The 24456-nt window shown below is 44.8% G+C and overlaps 1 protein-coding gene across 7 annotated transcripts in view; it reads right to left on the reverse strand.

Moving 5' to 3' along the window:
• PJA2 (praja ring finger ubiquitin ligase 2) overlaps positions 1-23090 on the reverse strand; it is a 105443-nt gene extending 82353 nt beyond the window's left edge. For 4 of the 7 annotated variants that reach the window (XR_013346172.1, XM_077817300.1, XM_077817296.1 and 1 more), the window contains exon 1: positions 21971-22020. The gene's annotated coding sequence lies outside the window, so the exon portion shown is untranslated. Of the gene's footprint in view, positions 1-21970; positions 22021-23049 lie in introns of those variants that run through there. The other 3 variants (XM_077817298.1, XM_077817301.1, XM_077817299.1) reach the window with 3 other exon arrangements.
• Between the last annotated feature and the right edge of the window lie 1366 nt (positions 23091-24456).

Here is a 24456-nt window from a genome sequence, read left to right on the forward strand (position 1 = left end):
CAATAATTATAATGTCTAAATATAGACTGGTTTTCTGATGAAGAAAAATCTACATCTTATAGTTCAAAAAACCTAAAAAGGAAAAAAAAAATGTAGTGTGGGTTACACAGCCATCACCACAGAAGAGTTGTGCATTTTGCTAATATGAAGACAGCCATGAGAGCTCTCAATCATTGGCTAAGCCTTGGGTGATTTGCTCCTTTCGCTAATTCTGGCAGAAGAATTCTTTTATAGACAAAAGATTAAAACTAAACTAATAAAGTGTACTAAACTAGTAATTCCTTAGTGTTGCTTTGCAACTGAAAGGTACAATTTTACCTACAGAAGGACTGAAATTGATGGATGTGCTCTCTGTCTGAAAAAAACAAACAAACAAAACCAGACTCCTGTATGTAAAATGATGTGTTTTTAACTGTCCTCTCTCCTTTCCCTATCATTCCTTTGTCTGTTAAACAACATGCAATTTGAGTGTAATTTTGATCATAAGCTCTTTGGAGAAGGGACTGTGTCTTTTTTAAATCTAGACAAGACCATGTAGAGTGATGATGTTCTATACTATTTATTAATAGATTGAACCAGGACTCAGGAGACCTGGATTCTATTCCTGGCTCTGTCACTGACCTCTTTTGTGACCTTGGACAAGTCACTTCCCCTTTCTGTGCCCATTTCTACTCTCGCCCTGTCTGTCTTGTCTATTTAGACTATAAGCTCTTTGGGGTAGGAATTGTCTCTTACTACATGTTTGTACTATGTGTTTGTATGTTGTGCCTAACATAATGGGACCCTGATCATAGTTGAAGCCTCTAGGTACCACCACATTAATAGGGCCCTACCAAATTCACAACCATGAAAAATGCGTCACGGACTGTGAAATCTGGTCTCCCCCTGTGAAATCTTGTCTTGTGTGCGCTTTTACCCTGGAATATACAGATTTCACGGGGGAGACCAGCATTTCTCAAAGGAGGGGTCCTGAACCAAAAGGGTATTGTGGGGGGGCACAAGGTTATTTTAGGGGGGTTGCGGTACTGCCACCCTTACTTCTGCACCGCCTTCAGAGTTGGGCAGCTGGAGAGCAGCAGCTGTTGGCCAGGGGCCCTGCTCTGAAGGCAGGACCCTGCCAGCAGCAGTGCAGAAGTAAGGGTGGCAATACCATACCAGGCCACGCTTACTTCTGCGCTGCTACTGGCAGCGGCTCTGCCTTCAGATGCATCCCAGAAGTAAAGGTAGCAGTACTGCAACCCCGCCCTATAATAATCTTGCAACCCCCCCACAACTCCTTTTTGGGTCAGAACCTCTACAATTACAACACCGTGAAATTTCAGGTTTAAATAGCTGAAATCATGAAATTTATGATTTTTAAAATCCTATGACCCTGAAATTGACCAAAATGGACAGTGAATTTGGTAGGGCCTTACACATTAGTATTATTTAACAATTAAATAACATTTCTTCTACTGAAATAGTCTGTGTGACAGATTATAGTCAGTCAGTAAATTAATATTTCATATCTAAGTAGGCAAGTTTTAGACACAGGCCTGGTCTACACTACAAAATAAGATTCGTTCAACTATGTAGGCCAGGAGTATGATAAATGCACACCACTGAGTTGCGTAGTTAAGCCAACCTAAGTTCCCACACAGACAGCACTAGGTTGATGGAAGAATTCTTATATCCACCTAGCTACCACCTCTTGGGGAAGTGGATTACCTATACTGATGGAAGAATCCCACCCATCAGCCTAGGTATCTTCTATACTGAAGCACTACAGCAGCACAGTGTTTTAAAGCGTAGACAAGCAAGCCCGACAAACAACTCCATGCAGCCACATGGAACTACCATCCTCAGGAACAAAGGGTAGGCCCATCAGAAACCAATCAACTTCATGGGGTAGGCAGATACTTACAGAACAAGCTGGGAAGTGCTATATTTTGGGTTTGGAAATAGGGAAAGTCGTAAGGGTGGAAGTAACCTGGCTTTGGGATGGGAAAAATCTGAACGTGGGGAAAGAACTTTCATGCGAGAGGTCAGAGACAGGACTTGCTCTTGGAACACGTTAGATTTTCTTCTCTTACCTACATTAAGAAGGCATTATCTTGTTTATCAAAAGTGTAGATCTAGATATATTAACAATTTGTTTTAAATTAATTTTCCATTTTTAATAAGCTTCATTTTAAGAAATTCTACTGTGGTGTGCTGTTTCAGTCAGTGTCACCAAAAAGAAAAGTAACCTACCACCTCAAAAGAAGCGGTAAAGATTTTGTGGGATTGAGCCATCCACTCAGACTCTGTCAAAGGGCCTGGACAGAGTTGTTCTCCCACAACAAAGGTATGTTGAAAAAGGCTGTATCGCATTCAATACATTTTGGGAGACACCTACAGGATCCAGGTGAAGACATGAATTAAAGGTTGGGTGATATTTCCCTCCCACTACCTTTCAGGTCATTTGGCCTTCCCTGTACCTAAAGTGGCCCTCTCCCATCTTTCTGCAGCACAGTCTGAGGAAGGAAATGGGTACAGGAAAGGTTAGTTTATATATTGTAACTCAGATCATTAATTACACCCAGCATTGGTCTACACTTGGAGTTGAGGTCGAATTTAGCAGCGTTAAATCGATTTAACCCTGCACCTGTCCACATGACGAAGCCCATTTTTTTTTTTTACACTTAAAGGGCTCTTAAAATCAATTTCTTTACTCCATCCCCGACAAGGGGATTAGCGCTGAAATTGGCCTTGCCTGGTCGAATTTGGGGTACTGTGGACACACTTCGACGGTATTGGCATCTGGGAGATGCCAGAGTGCTCCATTGTGACTGCTCTGGACAGCACACTCAACTCAGATGCACTGGCCAGGTAGATAGGAAAAGGCCCGCAAACTTCTGAATCTAATTTCCTCTTTGGCCAGCGTGGCAAGCTGCAGGTGAGTGCAGAGCTCATCAGCAGAGGTAACCATAATGGAGTCCCAGAATCGCAAAAGAGCTCCAGAATGGATCAAACGGGAGATACGGGATCTGATCACTGTATGGGGAGAGGAATTCATGCTATCAGAACTCTGTTCCAGTTTTCCAAATGCCAAAACATTTGTCAAAATCTCCCAGGGCACGAAGGACAGAGGCCATAACAGGGACCCAAAGCAGTGCCGTGTGAAACTTAAGGAGCTAAGGCAAGCCTACCAGAAAACCAGAGAGGCAAACGGCCGCTCCGGGTCAGAGCCCCAAACATGCCGCTTCTATGATGAGCTGCATGCTATTTTAGGGGGTTCAGCCACCACTACCCCAACCATGTGCTTTGACTCCTTCAATGGAGAGGGAGGAAACATGGAAGCAGGTTTTGGGGACGAGGAAGATGATGATGATGAGGTTGTAGATAGCTCACAGCAAGCAAGCAGAGAAACCAGTTTTCCCGACAGCCAGGAACTGTTTCTCACCCTGAACCTGGAGCCAGTACCCCCCGAACAGCAAGGTTTACCATGAAAGAGTGTACCCATTATTCTATAAAATGTGTCTTTTTGAATACCACTGTCCTTTTTTTCCCTCCACCAGCTGCATGTGTTTCAAGGATCACAGGATCTTAAACATAAAAAAGAAGCTTACAAGAAGTGGAAGGTTGGACATATGACCAGGGAAGAGTATAAAAATATTGCTCGGGCATGTACGAATGATATCAGGAGGGCCAAATCGCACCTGGAGCTGCGGATAGCAAGAGATGTCAAGAGTAACAAGAAGGGTTTCTTCAGGTATGTTGGCAACAAGAAGAAAGCCAAGGAAAGTGTGGGCCCCTTAATGAATGAGGGAGGCAACCTAGTGACAGAGGATGTGGAAAAAGCTAATGTACTGAATGCTTTTTTTGCCTCTGTCTTCACTAACAAGGTCAGCTCCCAGACTGCTGCGCTGGGCATCACAACATGGGGAATAGATGGCCAGCCCTCTGTGGAAATAGAGGTGGTTAGGGACTATTTAGAAAAGCTGGACGAGCACAAGTCCATGGGGCCGGACGAGTTGCATCCGAGAGTGCTGAAGGAATTGGCGGCTGTGATTGCAGAGCCATTGGCCATTATCTTTGAAAACTTGTGGCGAACGGGGGAAGTCCCGGATGACTGGAAAAAGGCTAATGTAGTGCCCATCTTTAAAAAAGGGAAGGAGGAGGATCCTGGGACCTACAGGCCAGTCAGCCTCACCTCAGTCCCTGGAAAAATCATGGAGCAGGTCCTCAAAGAATCAATCCTGAAGCAGTTGCATGAGAGGAAAGTGATCAGGAACAGCCAGCATGGATTCACCAAGGGAAGGTCATGCCTGACTAATCTAATCGCCTTTTATGATGAGATTACTGGTTCTGTGGATGAAGGGAAAGCAGTGGATGTATTGTTTCTTGACTTTAGCAAAGCTTTTGACACCATCTCCCACAGTATTCTTGTCAGCAAGTTAAAGAAGTATGGGCTGGATGAATGCACTATAAGGTGGGTAGAAAGCTGGCTAGATTGTCGGGCTCAACGGGTAGCGATCAATGGCTCCATGTCTAGTTGGCAGCCGGTGTCACGTGGAGTGCCCCAGGGGTCGGTCCTGGGGCCGGTTTTGTTCAATATCTTCATAAATGATCTGGAGGATGGTGTAGATTGCACTCTCAACAAATTTGCGGATGATACTAAACTGGGAGGAGTGGTAGATACGCTGGAGGGGAGGGATAGGATGCAGAAGGACCTAGACAAATTGGAGGATTGGGCCAAAAGAAATCTGATGAGGTTCAATAAGGATAAGTGCAGGGTCCTGCACTTAGGACAGAAGAATCCAATGCACCGCTACAGACTAGGGACCGAATGGCTAGGCTGCAGTTCTGTGGAAAAGGACCTAGGGGTGACAGTGGATGAGAAGCTGGATATGAGTCAGCAGCGTGCCCTTGTTGCCAAGAAGGCCAATGGCATTTTGGGATGTATAAGTAGGGGCATAGCAAGCAGATCGAGGGACGTGATCGTTCCCCTCTATTCGACATTGGTGAGGCCTCATCTGGAGTACTGTGTCCAGTTTTGGGCCCCACACTACAAGAAGGATGTGGATAAATTGGAGAGAGTCCAGCGAAGGGCAACAAAAATGATTAGGGGTCTAGATCACATGACTTATGAGGAGAGGCTGAGGGAGCTGGGATTGTTTAGTCTGCAGAAGAGAAGAATGAGGGGGGATTTGATAGCTGCTTTCAACTACCTGAAAGGGGATTCCAAAGAGGATGGCTCTAGACTGTTCTCAATGGTAGCAGATGACAGAACAAGGAGTAATGGTCTCAAGTTGCAGTGGGGGAGGTTTAGATTGGATATTAGGAAAAACTTTTTCACTAGGAGGGTGGTGAAACACTGGAATGCGTTACCTAGGGAGGTGGTAGAATCTCCTTCCTTCGAGGTTTTTAAGGTCAGGCTTGACAAAGCCCTGGCTGGGATGATTTAACTGGGAATTGGTCCTGCTTCGAGCAGGGGGTTGGACTAGATGACCTTCTGGGGTCCCTTCCAACCCTGATATTCTATGATTCTCCTTCTCAGAGGCTAGCAAAGATTAGAAGGTGAAAAAAACGCACTCGCAATTAAATGTTCTCTGACCTCATGCTGTCCTCCCACACTGACAGAGCATAGATGAATGCATGGAGGCAGACAATGTCAGAGTGCAGGAAAGCACAAAATAACTGGGAGGAAAGGTGGCGGGCTGAAGAGAGGGCTGAAGCTGATAGGTGGCGGCAGCATGATGAGAGGAGGCAGGATTCAATGATGAGGTTGCTGGAGGATCAAACTAACATACTCCAGCATATGGTTGAGCTGCAGGAAAGGCAGGAGCACAGACCGCCACTACAGCCCCTATGTAACCAACCACCCTCCTCCCCAAGTTCCATAGCCTCCTCACCCAGACGCCCAAGAACGTGGTGGGGGGCTCTCCGGCCACCCAGCCACTCCACCACAGAGGATTGCCCAAGCAACAGAAGGCTGGCATTCAATAAGTTTTAAAGTGCTGTGTGGCCTTGTCCTTCCCTCCTCCACCACCCCACCCAGGCTACCTTGGCAGTTATCCCCCTATTTGTGTGATGAATAAATAAAGAATGCATGAATCTGAGACAACAATGACTTTATTGCCTCTGCAAGCTGTGATCAAAGGGGGGAGGGGAGGGTAGTTAGCTTACAGGGAAGTAGAGTGAACCAGGCGGGGGGGCAGTGTTCATCAAGAAGAAACAAACAGAACTTTCACACCGTAGCCTGGCCAGTCATGAAACTGGTTTTCAAAGCTTCTCTGATGCACACCGCGCCCTCCTGTGCTCTTCTAACTGCCCTGGTGTCTGGCTGTGCGTGACCAGCAGCCAGGCGATTTGCCTCTACCTCCCACCCTACCATAAACGTCTCCCCCTTACTCTCACAGATATTGTGGAGCACACAGCAAGCAGTAATAACAGTGGGAATATTGGTTTCGCTGAGGTCTAACCGAGTCAGTAAACTGCACCAGCGCACTTTTAAACGTCCAAATGCACATTCTACGACCATTATGCACTTGCTCAGCCTGTAGTTGAACAGCTCCTGACTACTGTCCAGGCTGCCTGTGTACGGCTTCATGAGCCATGGCATTAAGGGGTAGGCTGGGTCCCCAAGGATAACTATAGGCATTTCAACATCCCCAACAGTTATTTTCTGGTCTGGGAATAAAGTCCCTTCCTGCAGCTTTTGAAACAGACCAGAGTTCCTGAAGATGAGAGCGTCATGTACCTTTCCCGGCCATCCCATGTTGATGTTGGTGAAACGTCCCTTGTGATCCACCAGTGCTTGCAGCACTATTGAAAAGTACCCCTTGCGGTTTATGTACTCTCCGGCTTGGTGCTCCGGTGCTAAGATAGGGATATTGGTTCTGTCTATGGCCCCACCACAGTTAGGGAATCCCGTTGCAGCAAAGCCATCTGCACAATGACCTGCACATTTCCCAGGGTCACTACCCTTGATATCAGCAGATCTTTGATTGCGTTGGCTACTTGCATCACAGCAGCCCCCACAGTAGATGTGCCCACTCCAAACTGATTCCGGACTGACCGGTAGCTGTCTGGCATTGAAAGCTTCCACATGGCTATTGCCACTCGCTTCTCAACTGTGAGGGCTGCTCTCATCTTCGTATTCTGGCGCTTCAGGGCAGGGGAAAGCAAGTCACAAAGTTCCATGAAAGAGCCCTTACACATGCGAAAGTTTCGCAGCCACTGGGAATCGTCCCAGACCTGCAACACTATGCGGTCCCACCAGTCTGTGCTTGTTTCCCAGGCCCAGAATCGGTGTTCCATGGCATGAACCTACCCCATTAGCACCACGATGCCCACATTGCCAGGGCCCGTGCTTTAAGAGAAGTCTGCGTCCATGTCCTCATCACTCTCGTCACCGCGCTGACGTCGCCTACTTGCCCGGTTTCACTTTGGCAGGTTCTAGTGATCCATATGCTGCTGAATAATGCGCGTGGTGTTTAATGAGCTCATAATTGCCAAAGTGATCTGAGCAGGCTCCATGCTTGCCGTGGTATGGCTTCTGCATGGAAAAAAGCCGCGGAACAATTGTCTGCCGTTGCTCTGACGGAGGGAGGGGCGACTGACGACATGGCTTACAGGGTTGGCTTGCAGGGAACTAAAATCAACAAAGGGGGTGGCTTTACATTAAGGAGAAACAAGAACAACTGTCACACAGAATGGGCCCCTCAAGGATTGAACTCAAAACCTTGGGTTTGGCAGGCCAATGCTCAACCCACTGAGCTATCCCTCCCCCCGGTATTCCAGGCAGGACTGAATCTCCATTAAACTTTTCAAGGTGCCCCTGACAGACCTCACCGAAACAATTATCGGCCATTGATTTCACGGAGGGAGGGAGAGGGGAGCAAATGAATACAAAACAAATCTGGTCTATTTCTTGTTTTGATCCACTCCATCTATCTTTTACATCTTTGGCTGGCAGCAGACGGTACAGTAGGACTGCTAGCCATCCTCATCTCCTGGCTGCTCACCAGAAGACAGTGCAATAGGACTGCCGGCAGGACTAAAGAGAATGACCTGGTCAAGTCATTCCTATTTTAGTCCCTGCACCCATGTCTGCCCAGGAGCTCCTGACCGACCTTACCAAGGCAGGCAAGAGCACCTCGGACATGAGGACAATTGTTAGCAGGCCTATTGCACCATCTGTTGCCAAAAGGCAATGAGCTGCTGCTGTGTAGCAATGCAGTACCGCGTCTGCCAGCACCCAGGAGACATACGGTGACAGTGAGCTGAGCAGGCTCCATGCTTGCTGTGGTATGGCGTCTACACAAGAAACTCAGGAAAAAAGGCACCAACGATTGTCTGCTGTTGCTTTCACGGAGGGAGGGGGGCAGGCCTGATGACATGTACCCAGAACCACCCGCAACAATGTTTTTGCCCCATTAGGCATTGGGATCTCAACCCAGAATTCCAATGGGAGGCGGAGACTGCGGGAACTGTGGGATAGCTACCCACAGTGCAACGCTCCAGAAGTCGACGCTAGCCTCGGTACTGTGGAAGCACTCCGCCGAGTTAATGCACTTAATGCACTTAGAGCATTTTGTGTGGGGACACACACAATCAACTATATAAAAACGATTTCTAAAAAACCGACTTCTATAAATTCAACCTAATTTCATAGTGTAGACATACCCTTAGTCTTGCTACTCCCATCATAAGATTACATATTCTCTCTCTTGGGGACCTGACAGTTCAAAAAGCTACACCCTCACTTTGACAAATACTATAAAGTGTTTGTCTAAGTGATTCTATTGTTCTAAAAAGAAAAGAACTTGTGGCCCCTTAGAGACTAACAAATTTATTTGAGCATAAGCTTTCATGACCTACAGCTCACTTCATCGGATGCATTCACTGGAAAATATGGTGGGGAGATTTATATACATAGAGAACATGAAACAATGGGTGTTGATAAATTTGTTAGTCTCTAAGGTGCCACAAGTACTCCTTTTCTTTTTGCGAATACAGACTAACACAGCTGCTACTCTGAAACCTACGGTTCCAAAGTAGAATTTCAGATTTCTGAAAATCGAAGGCCTGATCTACCCTACACAATTATTCCAGTACAACTATGTTGGTTAGGACTACATGAAAAAAAAAAATTATACTGGCATCGGCTCCCTAATGTAAGCATGGTCTTACATGACAGAAAGCCACAACTCAGCACAAAGATCATATCCTGAGAGGTATTTCTGCATAATTTCTCTTTTGTCTTATGCCAAGTACTGGCTATATTATGTTTAAATTAGCATGCTGCTAATCATTCACCTTCTGTGACACAGAGATTAAAATTATATTGTTTAAACGGTTAACCGATTAAAGGGAGAGGGGTTGGAGCGGCTCCGGGAGGCCCAGGGCTCGGGTCACGTTCGGCCGGCGCGGGGGCTGCTGGGACTGGTGGGCCAGCCCAGGGGTTAATAGTTAAGGCAGGTTAACTGGTAAGACTAATGCTTACCAGTTAATATTTTACATCCCTACTTTCTATAACAACTTTGAATCTCTATTGCTCTGGAGTCTAAGTGGAAAATATGGATGTAGTTTAGCCTTAATTCTTTAGTTCTCTTCCACATTTTAAGCACAGTTCTACCAGTTTTTAATTCCTGTGACCTCTGAACTAAATTAATAAGCCTTGGTATGAATGCAAGAGAAGGCATGATAATTATTTCAACTTTATAGCAAGAACAAGACTGCCTCCTCTGATTTTCTCTGAGAAAATGTATTTACTAAGAAATGCTATTTTAAAAAAAAATAAAACTTCCTTAAGAAGTTTGAAGGTGCATAGGCACGTATGCATCACAGAGAACTGCAGGGTAGTTCTTAATCTAATTTTTTTTTAAAATGCCTTTAAAAACGTTACTTTAAGTAACTATTCATCTGTTCTTACATTGTAGGCCAGCAGGTTCCCCAAGCTGTTTGCTAAACTAACCTCTGAAGATTAAATTGTTAATTCAGTCTCACATCTATTAGCGCTGGTAGCATCTGGAATTGTAAAAATCTACCTTCGAATATAAAAAAAATTTGTTTTGGTTTAACAGTAAACTTTGAAACGCCAAGCTATTAGATTAGTATTTATAGATTTGGGTTTTATTACTGATCTCAAGAAACAAATACAGTACATTTTTTGGAAAATATGTCGTTTTAAAATAATTTTCTGCTGAGCTAATTTGGGGCCCATTAGAAGGATGCCCCCCGACGCTCTTTTCTTCAAGAGTTCTGGAGAGTACAATTGACAAACACCCCACTGTATGCCTTCCTCACTATAAGTCATGAGATGAGTACATTGCAGCTGTTCCTGGGAACACACTTGCATGTTTCCAAGTTCCAGTTCCAATGCTCCTATTGAACTGATCTGCTTTTGTATTTGCCCAGCTTAATGATTATTTGTATAACACTACCACCCAGAGGCTGCTGTCAAGTTAGGGTCCTATTTTGCTGGGCGTCACACAAACACGCAAGTCTTGATCATTTCCTGATGAAAAACACAGCTTCTCATACCTACCTGCTTGTTCCAACTATAGTAATGTCTTGCAGGACTCTGACACTGAAGGCCCCTTTTAAAGAAGTCAAAGATAATCTTGCCACTCACAGTTCCAGAAAATCTGTGTTGCTTTGTAGTGTTTCCATGTGTCCACTAAGTTTACCTATCCTTTCAAAATGACAACTGTCTGGAATACTTTTCCTCCAACATCACGGCAACATTGCACTCTAGTAGATGCTGGTGTTCCCACAACTAGCTGAACACATACTTTCATAGAATCATAGAATATCAGGGTTGGAAGGGACCTCAGAAGGTCTTCTAGTCCAACCCCCTGCTCAAAGCAGGACCAATCCCCAACTAAATCATCCCAGCCAGGGCTTTGTCAAGCCTGACCTTAAAAATATCTAAGGAAGGAGATTCCACCACCTCCCTAGGTAACGCATTCCAGTGTTTCACCACTCTCCTAGTGAAAAAGTTTTTCTTAATATCTAACCTAAACCTCCCCCACTGCAACTTGAGATCATTACTCCTCGTTCTGTCATCTGCTACCACTGAGAACAGTCTAGAGCCATCCTCTTTGGAACCCCCTTTCAGGTAGTTGAAAGCAGCTATCAAATCCCTCCTCATTCTTCTCTTCCGCAGACTAAACAATCCCAGTTCCCTCAGCCTCTCCTCATAAGTCATGTGTTCCAGTCCCCTAATCATTTTTGTTGCCCTCTGCTGGACTCTTTCCAATTTTTCCACATCCTTCTTGTAGTGTGGGGCCCAAAACTGGACACAGTACTCCAGATGAGGCCTCACCAATGTCGAATAGAGGGGAACGATCACGTCCCTCAATCTGCTGGCAATGCTCCTACTTATACAGCCCAAAATCCCATTGGCCTTCTTGGCAACAAGGGCACACCCTTTTGACTTATATCCAGCTTCTAGTCCACTGTAACCCCTAAGTCCTTTTCTGCAGAACTGCAGCCTAGCCATTCGGTCCCTAGTCCGTAGCGGTGGATTGGATTCTTCCGTCCTAAGTGCAGGACTCTGCACTTGTCCTTGTTGAACCTCATCAGATTTCTTTTGGCCCAATCCTCTAATTTGTCTAGGTCCCTCTGTATCCTATCCCTCTCCTCCAGCGTATCTACCTCTCCTCCCAGTTTAGTGTCATCTGCAAACTTGCTGAGGGTGCAGTCCACACCATCCTCCAGATCATTAATGAAGATATTGAACAAAACTGGCCCCAGGACCGACCCTTGGGGCACTCCACTTGATACTGGCTGCCAACTAGACATGGAGCCATTGATTACTACCCGCTGAGCCCGACAATCTAGCCAACTTTCTATCCACCTTATAGTCCATTCATCCAGCCCATACTTCTTTAACTTGCTGGCAAGAATACTGTGGGAGACCATGTCAAAAGCTTTGCTAAAGTCAAGGAACAACACGTCCACTGCTTTCCCCTCATCCACAAAGCCAGTTATCTCATCATAAAAGGCAATTAGATTAGTCAGGCATGACTTGCCCTTGGTGAATCCATGCTGACTGTTCCTGATCACTTTCCTCTCCTCTAAGTGCTGCAGAATTGATTCCTTGAGGACCTGCTCCGTGATTTTTCCAAGGACTGAGGTGAGGCTGACTGGCCTGTAGTTCCCAGGATCCTCCTTCTTCCCTTTTTTAAAGATGGGCACTACATTCTTCACATGTTGCAGCTAGCGTATTGCACAATGTCTAGATGTGAAACTTATCTCAAGCAGACAAATGAAGGTGCTTGTTCATACTTTCTTGCATACGGAGTTAGTTCATGCTGTATCTCATCTTCTGGAACTTGTCACTTGATAAAACTTCTTTTCCTAGAACAGTAATTGTCCTTGCTAGCTGCCCTATCTTCAAATGGATGAGAGGAGTTCTAATAAGAACCTCGTATCTATTTGAGAAGATATATTGATTACAAATAGCCTGAACTTGAGTTTTGATATTGTTGATATCTGAGCTGCTATGCTTGTTGAGTCCCATGCCACTGGTTCTCATAGAAAATTTTCAAGGAAGGGTGAAAGGTGATATCCCTATCCTCAAAGAAGATGCTACCAGAATCTTGGAAAGAATTCTAGAGATTTGAGAATTTGAACACCATCTGGCAACAGCATTTCATAAATCCATGAGAGGTAGTCAACTGTAACTAGAAAGATGCACACTACTAAAACTAACTGTCATCAAATCTTTTGGGGACACTATGAGACCACTGACTATCATGCTAACCTGTATTATCGCAGTGTTTCCTTATTCTCCACCTATCTGTTGTATATACATGTAGTTTCTTGTCTTAGATAGTAAGCTCTTTAGGGCAGGGACTGACTTTTAGTTTTTTTAATATCTACCACAATGGGGTCCGGGTGCACAACTGGGACCTCTAGGTGCTACTGCAATACAAATAACTAAAAACCTCAGCTGTTTACATTCTTGTGTTCCAACACAGCATGTATTTATAGCATTTTGTTTTATGAGTCACAAGACAACGGAAAATGCCACTGATACAGTCTTATTGCATCCCTTTCAAGGTAGTAGTACAGAGGTCAACATCTTCTTATTCTTCTCTTTCTTTTTTTTAAATCTCAAGGAGTTTAGGGGGTAAAACATATTCTGTGTACTCATCATGAATTCTGTAGAGTACCTTAGGAAATTTCTTCTGTGACCCATCAGTCTGCAATAAGTTTTATCTAGAGAGTCTAAAAATGATATTCTGCCCCATACCTGAAGCTCTTTTTGACCTGGGGTGTCTTACCTAGTTCTCTATTGGATTTAACTGTATTTTCCCAAGTCTTGACATGTGTGTTCCTCTACTTACTATTTCTGTTACAAGACCTCTTTCCGATATAAGCAGAGTTCTTTCTATATCCATAGGAACAAAAAGAAAAATGGTCTTCAGATGCTGTGTGCCTTTATATGTCTTTGACAGAGGTCAGACAATCTCTTCTGCATGCTCTTTTACCAACTTTTCAAAATATTTTCCATTATGATACAACACCGACACCAACCTTCTACCCAACCAACTGAACCAAGTCTCTTCTACCCACTTCCAAAAAAGACCTACAACAGCCTCCACCACAAGCAGAATTTTTACCCCCCAAAAGAAGAAGTCGCCCACTAAGGATAGTGCCATTGTTATCGATTTCATGTGGAAGGTGCTCAGTTACTATAGTGATGTCTGACAGCATAAAAACATATAAGTCCAAAAAGCAGCATCGTGGTGATGCTTGAGTCTGTTAGGTAAAACTGTCCTTTAGCTACAGCAAAACACGCAAAAGCTGAAAAGTTGATTGAAATCTTGCAATAGCACCTGAGAAAACTATCTGGGGCATCTCCTTTCCTTGCTTTCCCACAAAGAGACCACTGGATGACAGTTTAATCAGAAAGGAGGTTACCTCACAGATTTCCACTGTGAAGTCTGCTCACTGTTCAAGGCTTGGTCTACAGAGTTAGGTCAACATAAGGCATCTTATGTCAGCCTAATTATGTCAATGTACACATGCTCCTCGGGATGCAAGTGCCCTACTACACCAACATACCTCCACAAGAAGTGTAGGGCTTATGTCGGTGTAGTTAGGGCGATGCAGTGTCTGTGTAGACACTGCATTACTTATACTAGCTGTTCATTGGAGCCCTGAAATTGACAAGAAAGCTGGGCTGTCACAGTGGAGGGTGGATGGCTCCAGCTAAAGCATGGCTGCTCCCGGGCTGGCTGCTCCCGGGCTTACTGCTCTAAGCCAGGCTGCACTCGCCCTGCTCCCCAGAGCCCAGCTGCCTCCCAGCTTCATGCAGCATGCCCAACTGCTGCCTGTGCTCCCCACTCAGCTGCTGCTCAGAGGTTCCTGGCACCCCATGGGTGCTGCCCCCCCAACTGTCAGCTCCCCACCAGAGCCGGGGTCCCAGTTGTGAGCTCCCAGTCTCTCAGCACCCCATACTGCTCCTCTTAAGTCAATGGGAGTGCTCCTAGTGAGGACACGCACCACCAACAGAAGGAGAGTAGCGTGGATATGAACTGCACTGTAATTACTGCAGCGGTTGTGAGATAACCTAACATAGGTCGACTTGCATTTCTAGTGTAGACATGCCCAGAGCTTTATAGCCTGGTAACCTACAGCATGACCCTTGTTGGGGTAGCGTCTACTCTCCTTTTATGGCTTCTGCTGTTTGTTTCATTTAATGAGGTAAGAGGCTATTTTCCTTTTCTTTACATGTGCCAATATTTCATTTGGAACTCTGAAGTACTTACTTCCCCCACTAAGACAAAATATTCAGAAGGAAAAAGCCTCTACTACTCTGTAACCTGGACTGACAGTTCCAATTCTGACTGAAACAGATGAATTACTGGTATAAAATAATCAATTTATATTTTTGCTTTTCAAAAACCCTGTTTATTTTTAAAAATATTTAAAGATGTTGAGTCACAAAAGCTGTATACACGACAGAATATCTGAAAATAAGCAAGTACAAACGTCTGTGGGTATACATACATAGCCAGTGCGATCCAAGCACCTATAACTTTCTTTCAGATGCATACAGAAAAGAACAAATCTAAAAACTGGAACAACCTTGCATATTTTTGCCAAATGAATGTTTCATTTGACATTTCATGCGAACTTGGTGCGGATCAAGGTCCTATGTAGAAGAATTTTCATGAAAATTGTTGAACTTTCCCTATCAAAAGTTAAAATTTGAAGGGAAAACCCTCCAAAATCAATATCCAAAGGGCATAAAAATCTCTTTATTCTTGAGCATATCTATTTATTTTTTAGAAGTCGGAGCTCAAAATAAAAGTAACCCAGCTATTACGAGTATAAGACTGCTGAGTCCAATAATGCATAATATAATTTTGATTAAGTTACAAGATACGATCACGTGATTGTATGTATACATTAATAAAATAGTAACAGAGTTCTTAGACTTTCTTTTGTATTTCTTATTGCTACATTTTTCCTTCTGCGTTTATGGGAATTGGAGGTGGTAAGGGACTGCTGCACAGAGCTTTTCTTAAAACTTGCTACTTTTTCTCATTTGAACTGAACTCATGTACTTTGAATTCATATAATTTGATTAAGTCAGACACCTGAGGCCTCAGATAAGGTGTCTAATATCCATCTTAAGTTTCTCACATTTGAACAATCCTCTTAGATGCTAACACTGATTTAGAACAGTTAATTTCAGCAGGAGAAGATTGAGACATTTCTCCCCACTGTCATGAACACTCATCTTAATACTTCACGTGGCACTCTGGTTCTGCCATACCTTTGAAGTATGTTAAATTAATTAGTAAAAGATGAGGACATTTTAGCACTTACATGCCTGTGTTGCTGATATTTAATAAGCTGTGAGTTACCTACACTCATTGTTCCCACCCTGTACCTGTGGTTTAGATCTAGAGTTCTCTGGACCACGTCTTCTAGGTCTTCAGAGTTTTCTTTTACTTAGCTATGCTAAAATACAACTTGTATGCTGTGTCAGCAGCTACAACTTTTGAGTGCTTTCTTAGAACATAAAACAAAGCTCTAACCACTAATATCAAGTAACATTTGTTTAGAAATTATTGCTATTAACTGAAAGAAACTGACTAAAAGAATCAGACAAAAACAACCACCCTGACTGCCTAGTCTTCTCTTTGCCAAGGCAAAGCTTCTGGTAGGAGCCGCTCATCTTCACTGCTACAGGGTCAGCATATGACTGACACTCGGTGGAACCTGTTCCTTTGGGGGTTGGACTAGATGACCTCCTGAGGTCCCTTCCGGCCCTGATATTCTATGATTCACTGTTGAATTAGTTCCAATAACTGTCCTTGTATCAGCTGAGCAATGCATTACTGCAAACGTTTCTGGTCATTTCTTTGACAGACAACACACCAGATCTGTCAATAAAGTTAAGGCTGTTGGAACCACCAAAAGGAAGAAGATTCAAACAAAACCAAAAAGTTCCATCCTTAAGTCATGCTGCTGCACCTTTTGAAAAGATAAGAAACACCATGGCAAAGCATGAGCCTAGAATGGAATGCAGACGTTGTGGAGTTCCCATCCCTACCTCCATCTTTGAGTTGCCTTGTTTTGACATGTTGAAAGTTGTACATGTAATAATTTAAAAGTTGTTTCAATATAACTTAGATTTGTTTCTTTCAAATACATTTTGCTCACCTACTAATAAAAAGTAGATCCTAAACTGAACTCCAGGGACTGTTTTACTATGATGCTGGAACACAGCAAGTAATAAAGCTGGTGAAGTTTGTGCCAATACTGGCATATGGACTGTATTACAGATTTTCTCAGCCCTTAATCTGTTCAGAAAAAGACAGAAGGGTTTTTATGAGCATTCTAATAAATAAAGTAGTACATACACATTCCCTATGGTTCTATTTTGTATCAAACATTACCATTTTTCAGAAGTATTGCAACAAAACTTTATTAAAATGTAAATCATATGTTCACAGCTCCAGTTATCTTGCATTGTAAGTAACAATCTACCTATATTATAAGCTCTTCAGGTAAAGGAACTGTGACCCAGGAATATCTTTGTGCCAACTGGTAGAGGGCCTGAACGGGGAAGGTATAGAGTTTTATTGGGATCCTCTGTGTCAAGTATACATACAATAATTCACCAAAGTGTGGCATGTGAAGTCTCTACTGAAAGACGTATCCCACTGATTATCAATCATTTCAAAATGTATGTATGGATAATATTTAAGAAGTTAAGTATCTAAACCAGAAATTATGTTTTTAAGGTATGTAAGTTAAGGCCGGTCACCAGAAGGTGATAAACATGCTCCTTTTAAGTAGGAGGGAAGAGACCCTTCTCACTCTGGCTGGTCACATGTGTGATATTGTCTGCTTCACAATGGAGGTCCCTCCACAGACAGATCAGAACGATAATCAAGAGTTTGTGACATCTTCTAGAGAAAAAACTGCAGGAAACACTTGCAGCAGAGAGGTATCTTGTTTACACATAAAGACAATGGATTTTTGGGGTACAACTGGAGGTCCTGAGGTACACCCTGGATCCTTCACTGAGGATACTGTCAACATGTTCTGTCTTAAGAAAGGAGGGTCACAGCTAACTTAGCTAGAACATAAAAATGACCATATTGGGTCAGACCAATGATCCATCTAACCCAGTATCCTGTCTTCCAACGGTGCCGAAAATGCCAGGTGCTTCAGAGGGAATGACTAGAACAGGTAATCATTAAGTGGTCCATCCCCCGTCAACCATTCCCAGCTTCTGGCAAACAGAGGCTAGGGACACTTCAGAGCATAGTTTTGCTCTGAAAATGCTACAGAGACTTTGGGTGAACTAAACTTCATTAGACAGGAGAATATCTTGTTAATTAAGTCCAGGCTCTAGAATGTGTGTTATGTTTTTTATTTCACAAGTAACCACTTGTTTCCAAATCTTTTATTTGCTACTTCTCAAATCTCTGTATGTTGTCAAATACATTTTTACAGGTGTGAAAAAAAGTGAAATGCTGTGTGTTAAATGGAGTGCTGCTCTGAGGTGTAGCTGGTAAACTGGGGGGTACCGTTCCTTTGGGAGCAGTGAATCTCTGAACTCTAAGTGTCCAGTGAACCAGCGGCTGGACAATCCAAGGGGACACTCAGAAGGTTCAGGTGTTGGAGCGTGCATTTTGCTAACCTGCAGATGGATAACAGAGTCTGCGTAAAGTAATGCTGCCCGTGGTCAGTGAAGTCAAGGAGCTGACACTCTGCAGGCGCAGAGACGGCTTTCTCATGCTAAGGGTGGATGGTAGCGAGGTGCCTCATAATTCTGGGTACTGCTAGGAATCATCACAGACAGTCTCTCTTATATGTTTATACTGTGCTTAGCACAATGGAGCCCTGGCCTCTAGGCCCTATCACAGTACAAAATAAAGTAATAAGATTCATCTATTTCAAGACTACGCCAGGCCAAAGCAAAAGGGACCAAGAATCACCAAAAAAAACCCCAACCCTCCCACCAAAAAAAAACCAGACCTACAAGCCAATGAGTACTTCTGATTCCATGCAAAATAGTGTATTTATACAAAGCGATGATGGTGCCAGCCTGAACTGTTGCTACTAATACCCATCACAGCATTCTCTGAGTTAACCCAGTACACTAGATTAAACACTTTTCAGTTAATATACTGAATTCTTTGGGGGGAACAGGTCCTTTTCATGGAAAAACTCAACAACTGACCCAGCACAATAAAACTGGGTCAAAAATGTGCCTTGTTTTGATGTTGATTTGATTTGCAAAATAATGACATATTTTCTTCACTGCACTGCTTATGCACTGAATTAACAAAATAGACAAAAATCAATACCTGTGAAAGAGCACTATTTATACAATATTAAGCTTGACTTTTTAAGTCAAGAAATGTAAAAGTTACGTTTCCTACAGCAACAATAGCTTGACCACATTGCACATGTGTAGTCATCTCTATCACTTGTACACCATTTGCATTTGCCTTATTACCTCTGCAATATGGCTACAGTAAACAATTTACTTTCTTGATTCATGTGTGTTGATTTTTAAACATTTATCTTACATAACAGTTTTAGGGAAAATAACTTCTATACAATCTCTGATGCAAATATATACTTGTATAATCAAGTAAACAAAATGGTTTATATCTGGTGTACTGCATCACAGATACATAAATATTTACACAGCTTATTTTTAAACCATTTTTTTCAATCATGTCACTAATCTTAAATGAACATCAAGTCCATGAAGTACAGAAGTTTTAAAAAGCCATCAGAGCACAAAAATAAAATTTGAAAGTTCTCTTTACTGCTGGGAGGCCCCCTTCCTCCCCACCCCCCAAGATGGTCAAATGGAATTTTATCAAATATAACAAAAGAAATTCACATGCAGCACAATTTCAGCCCCAAAGGTAGCACAGTTTAGAGGGATAAGCGTATATAACACAGTTCAAGATTCATACCAGAAAACTGGTCTCTACAGAGACATTAAAAACACAAAGCAGCACCTTAAACCCACCCAAGTCAGTAAGCCTGAGAGACCTGGCTCCTCTGCGAACTATATAGTACCACATATATGACCCTGTTTAGTTTACAATTTTGAATTTTTTTAAACATTGTTTTCATCCTTTGAATATGCAGAGATTGTGCAATATATGTGTATTTACATGAATGTATAACTCATGTCTGTGAAATCACTTTCAGTGGTATCTGGTCGGATACTATGCAAGTGTTCAAAATGTTCTTTATTTTAAAATATCGTTAATTCCACTATAATTAGGTCACTTATGGTATGTCTACACAGCAAAGAAAAATCACATAGCTGGCCTCTGCCAGCCAACTCAGGCCTGGGAGGCTCAGTCCACAGGGCTGTTTCACTGCTGTGGAGACTTCCAGTCTTAGGCTAGAACTCAGGCTCCAGGGCCCTGAGAGGGTCCTAGAGCTTGGGCTGGATCCATCCTGCAAGATCCTAGAGCCAGGTCTTCAGCCCGAGACCTGAAGTCTACAAAAAATTCACACCCCTGAATTCAACCCTGAGAACGCCCACCCCACTGGGCAGAAACCCCTACACCACCACCCTACTGCAAGTCAGAGGTCCCAAGCTCTTTCCCCCACCCCACCCCGCCGCCCCACACAGTCTGGTAGGTGGAAAATGGGGCAGGGCATGGCGGGGGGGGACGACACGTGAGCTGCACTTTAACAGTAAGAGAGACGCATGTGGCTCGCAAGCCACAGTTTGGCCACCCCTGGCATAGACATAGCCTAAGTACGTACAGACTGTTATCGTAAGAATATAAGAATGGCCATATGGAGTCAGATCAATGGTCCATCTAGCCAGTATCCTATCTTCCGACAGTGGCCAATACCAGGTACTTCACAGGGAATGAACAGAACAAGTAATCATCAACTGATCCATCTCCTGTCACCCATTCCTGCCTTCTAGCAAACGGAGGCTAAGAACACTTCAGAGCACGGTTTTGCATCCCTGTCCATCCTGGCTAATAGCCATTGATAGACCCATCCTCCATTAACTTATCTAGTTCTTTTTTTAACCCTGTCAGTGTCTTGGCCTTCACAACATCCTCTGGCAAACAGTTCCACAGGTTGACTATGCACTGTGTGAAGAAATACTTCCTTTTGTTTGTTTTAAACCTGTTGCCTCTTAATTTCATTTGGTGACCCCTAGTTATTGTATTATCAGGAAGAGTAACTAAAACTTCCTTGTTTACTTTCTCCACACCAATTGTGATTTTATAGATCTTTATCATCTCCCCCCTTAGTTGTCTCTTTCCTAAGCTGGAACACCCCAGTCTTATTAATCTCTCTTCATACGGAAGTTGTTCCATACCCCTAATCACTTCTGTTGCCCTTTTCTGTAACTTTTCCAAAATATCTTTTTTGAGATGGGGTGACCACATCTGCACACAGTATTCAACATGTGGGCATACTATGGATTTATATAGAAGCAATACCTGCCTTCACATTTATGAATGTGCTTCTACTTATGGCCCCAATCCTGCAGACGCCCAGGTATACTCAATGTGCGGGATGAACTGCGGGCCCCTTCTAGCCCTACGTATCTATGGTTCTATATTTTACATTACTTGCACAAGCAGCCCCATTTGATTAAAGCGACTCTTCACACACGTGAAGTTATGCACACAGGGGAAGGGTCTGCAGCATGGAAGCCCAGATGTGTTCACTGACTGTGGCCAGGACTCCACAACCCAAGTGCCCCACAGAACTTAACTGGTAATGAAAAAGGTGTCAGGCCTCAAGCAATTCGGTACTGAGACTCAAGTAATTTTTTTTACATTTATAACTGATGCAGCAAGCCCAGAGGTGCCGGGGCTATGAATTGCCAAGCCTCCAGCTTCCAGGGCTCAGCCTTGACACACACTAAATACTGACAGGTTTCAGAGTAGCAGCCCCACCCACATGTACCCTGCTCCCCACTACCCTCCCTAGGCGCCCCCCACCCCCACCTATTTCCCACTCTATGGGTCACAGCTGCCCCGGTGGCCACCACATCCCCCAGGCACCCCACCCCTACTGACTAGACCATGCCCAGCCCCACCCCGCAGCTCCTCCTACCCCCTCGCGCCTCCCAGTCCCTGCTGCCAGCAGCGCTGGCCGATCCCCCACCCGGGCCTGCACAAGCCTGGACAGGCGTGGAGCCGAGACCCGTCGTCAAGCCCGGGGGAGGCGGCCTGTACCGAGGCGGCGGTTCCGGCCCAGGCGCTCCCCTAGGCCCGGGCTGCGCCGCTCCTGCCCCGCACCGGGCACCCGGGCAAAGGGGTCGGGCACCCGGGGAAACCAAGAAGGGACGGGTCGCGCCCGCGACAGCCCGGGGGCCGGGGCTCCCCCCGTGACAGGCCGCGGCACGGAGCGGCCGGGCCCAACCGCCCGGGATCCTCCCGAGCCAGCCACGCTACCGCGCAACGGGGGCCATTCCCCCTAACCCGCCGGCCAGGCCGGCCCCTGCACTCACCCCTCCCCGGTCCCGACTCACCCGCCTCCTCCAGGCCGGGTCCCGGCACCAAAGCCTGGGCCCCGACACAGCCTCAGCGAGAGCCAGCCGGGCCAATCCCGGCCCGCTACACCGCCAGAGCCAGCCAATCCCGGGCCGCACTGCGGAGACACCAGCCAATCCTTGCAGAGATGGGGAGAGGATGGGAACCCATGGGTCCGCCCGCTACTGCTGCTGTAGGTTTCAGGGGAAGGAAATGACTGAACTAAGCTACACATACAGCTATGGCTCTCCCTACGGCCACACGCGCCCACCCAGAGCCACCCTCATCCCAAGAGCCACACACAGAGAGAGCTACAGTCCTCTCTAGAGACACATGCAGAGCTACACTGTTCCCTAGATCCACACACACAGAACTACATTCCTGCCTGGAGCCACAGAGAGAAACTACACCAACAGATGCTGCAGCATCCCCTGGCTTGAAGTGATTTCCATTATACACAGCGTTTACAGTTTGGTTCAATGGCTCTCAGCACCCCCGCTATAAAAATTGTTCCTATCACCCCTAGCTACACCCTTCTCTAGAGATACATACAGAGCTACACTTTTTCCTAGAACCATGCACACACAACCATACCCTCTCTAGAGCCACCCACACACAGAGCTACACTTCATCCCAAAGATACACACAGAGCTACATACATTCCTCCCTATGCCCATTCAGAGCTACAACCCCTCTAGAACCACAGCCACACACACACAGTTAGACTCTACCCTAGAGATACACACAAAGCTACGCCCTTCCCTAGAGCCACAGATATAGAGCTACACTTCTCCCTAGAGACACACAGGGAGCTACACTTCTACCCCAGAGCTATGCACACACAAAGAACTACACCCATCCTTAGAACCTCTCTCACACAGAGGCCTGATCTGCACTAAGAAGTAAGGTCAATATAATTACATCGCTCAGGGGTGTGAAACATCCATGTCCCTGAGCGACACAATTAAACCAGCCTAACCCCTGGTGTAGAGAGCACTAGGTCAATGGGAGAATTCTCCCGTCAACCTAGCTGCCACCTCCTGTGGAGGTGGATTACCTATGCCAATGGGACAAGTCTTCCTGTCAGCCAGTGGTGCAAGTAGAAATCATTTTTCTTGCCAGTACTGCACTCATGGGAGGGACACAAGGGGGGCATGTGACCTCCTCACATGACCCTCCATATGACTCCTCCCTGCCCTGCACCCAGCCAGGGGCCCCCACGCTCTTCCCGTCCCCTCTGACACCTCCCTTTGTATATAGAAACATCAACATGCTTAACTACTCACTTTCCTCCCAAATATGTAGTATTCAGTCTGTTTATATGGAATATGGGAGTTGGGTGAGGAGCCATTTCAGCATATGTATGACTTATTAAAAGACAAATTTTAAGTAGAACTGTATCCTAAACTGCATTATGGCATTATACCCAAACATTGCATTTCAATGCAGGCTTCAACTTCCTTTATAGGAACAGACTCCTGAAACTCTTACCAGTCCACAGAAGTGATCCACAGATATGCAAATAGTCCCATTGTGTTCAATGGGATTGATCAAATGATTAAGAGTTTACAGGATTAGGTTCCAAGTTTGTAAATTGTTCTGAATAAAACTGACAATGCCTGAGCTGTCAAATCAGAAGGCATGTAATTCAGATAAAGGTGGGCAGATATGTGATAAGTGTTAGCTCCGTTGCTAAGATGAGGAACATATTTTTCAGCAAAGTTCTTGGCAGATTCCTGAGGCAGCTGGTTTAAGGCCATCAATGTTCGGCATTATAATCTTCACTTATAGTTCTCTCACCCACAAAGCTGGAAAATGAGACATTTGTTTTGCTGCTCCAGTTCCAGTTAACAAAATGCATGGTAGACTAGTTTGGCTGCAAAGAAGAATTATATCTACACTGGGGACAACTCATGATTCCCATCAGGCTGCAGAACTGGGCTGACATCAGAATCCAAACATCCTCTGGTCAGTGCAAGCAGAGGCATTCCTCTAATGATTTAGACTTGATGTGATGCAGTATGGATGTCATGGATAATTCAGACCAATGGGGAGAAACAGTATCAAAAACACTGTTTAAACACCTTCTGTCCCCTGCGATCCCTCCCCTCTTGAGGACTCCTGACCAAGGTAACAGCACAATACATATGCTCTGAAACCTTTGTTTAAGTTTGTTAGCATATGTATTGTGCTGTTAAAGCCATTTAAAGAATGAATGGCCTCCCTAGCCTCGTTCTGCTCCTTTAAGGAGCAGAGCACAGCTCCTCCCCACCCCCGGAGTTGTGGGCAGGGGGCTAGGCCAAAGTCTTTCCAGTACTCTGTACCCGCTAAAAATCTCTTGCCAGTACTGTGTACTGGCGGGTACCGTCCTACTTGCACTCCTGCTGTCAGCATAGGTAGTGAAGTGCTACAGCAATGCAGCAAAGGAGGTGTGCCATTGCAGCGTATTAAGTGTAGAAAAACC

Source organism: Eretmochelys imbricata, chromosome 5 (assembly GCF_965152235.1).
Source record: "Eretmochelys imbricata isolate rEreImb1 chromosome 5, rEreImb1.hap1, whole genome shotgun sequence".
Lineage (NCBI taxonomy): Eukaryota > Metazoa > Chordata > Testudines > Cheloniidae > Eretmochelys > Eretmochelys imbricata.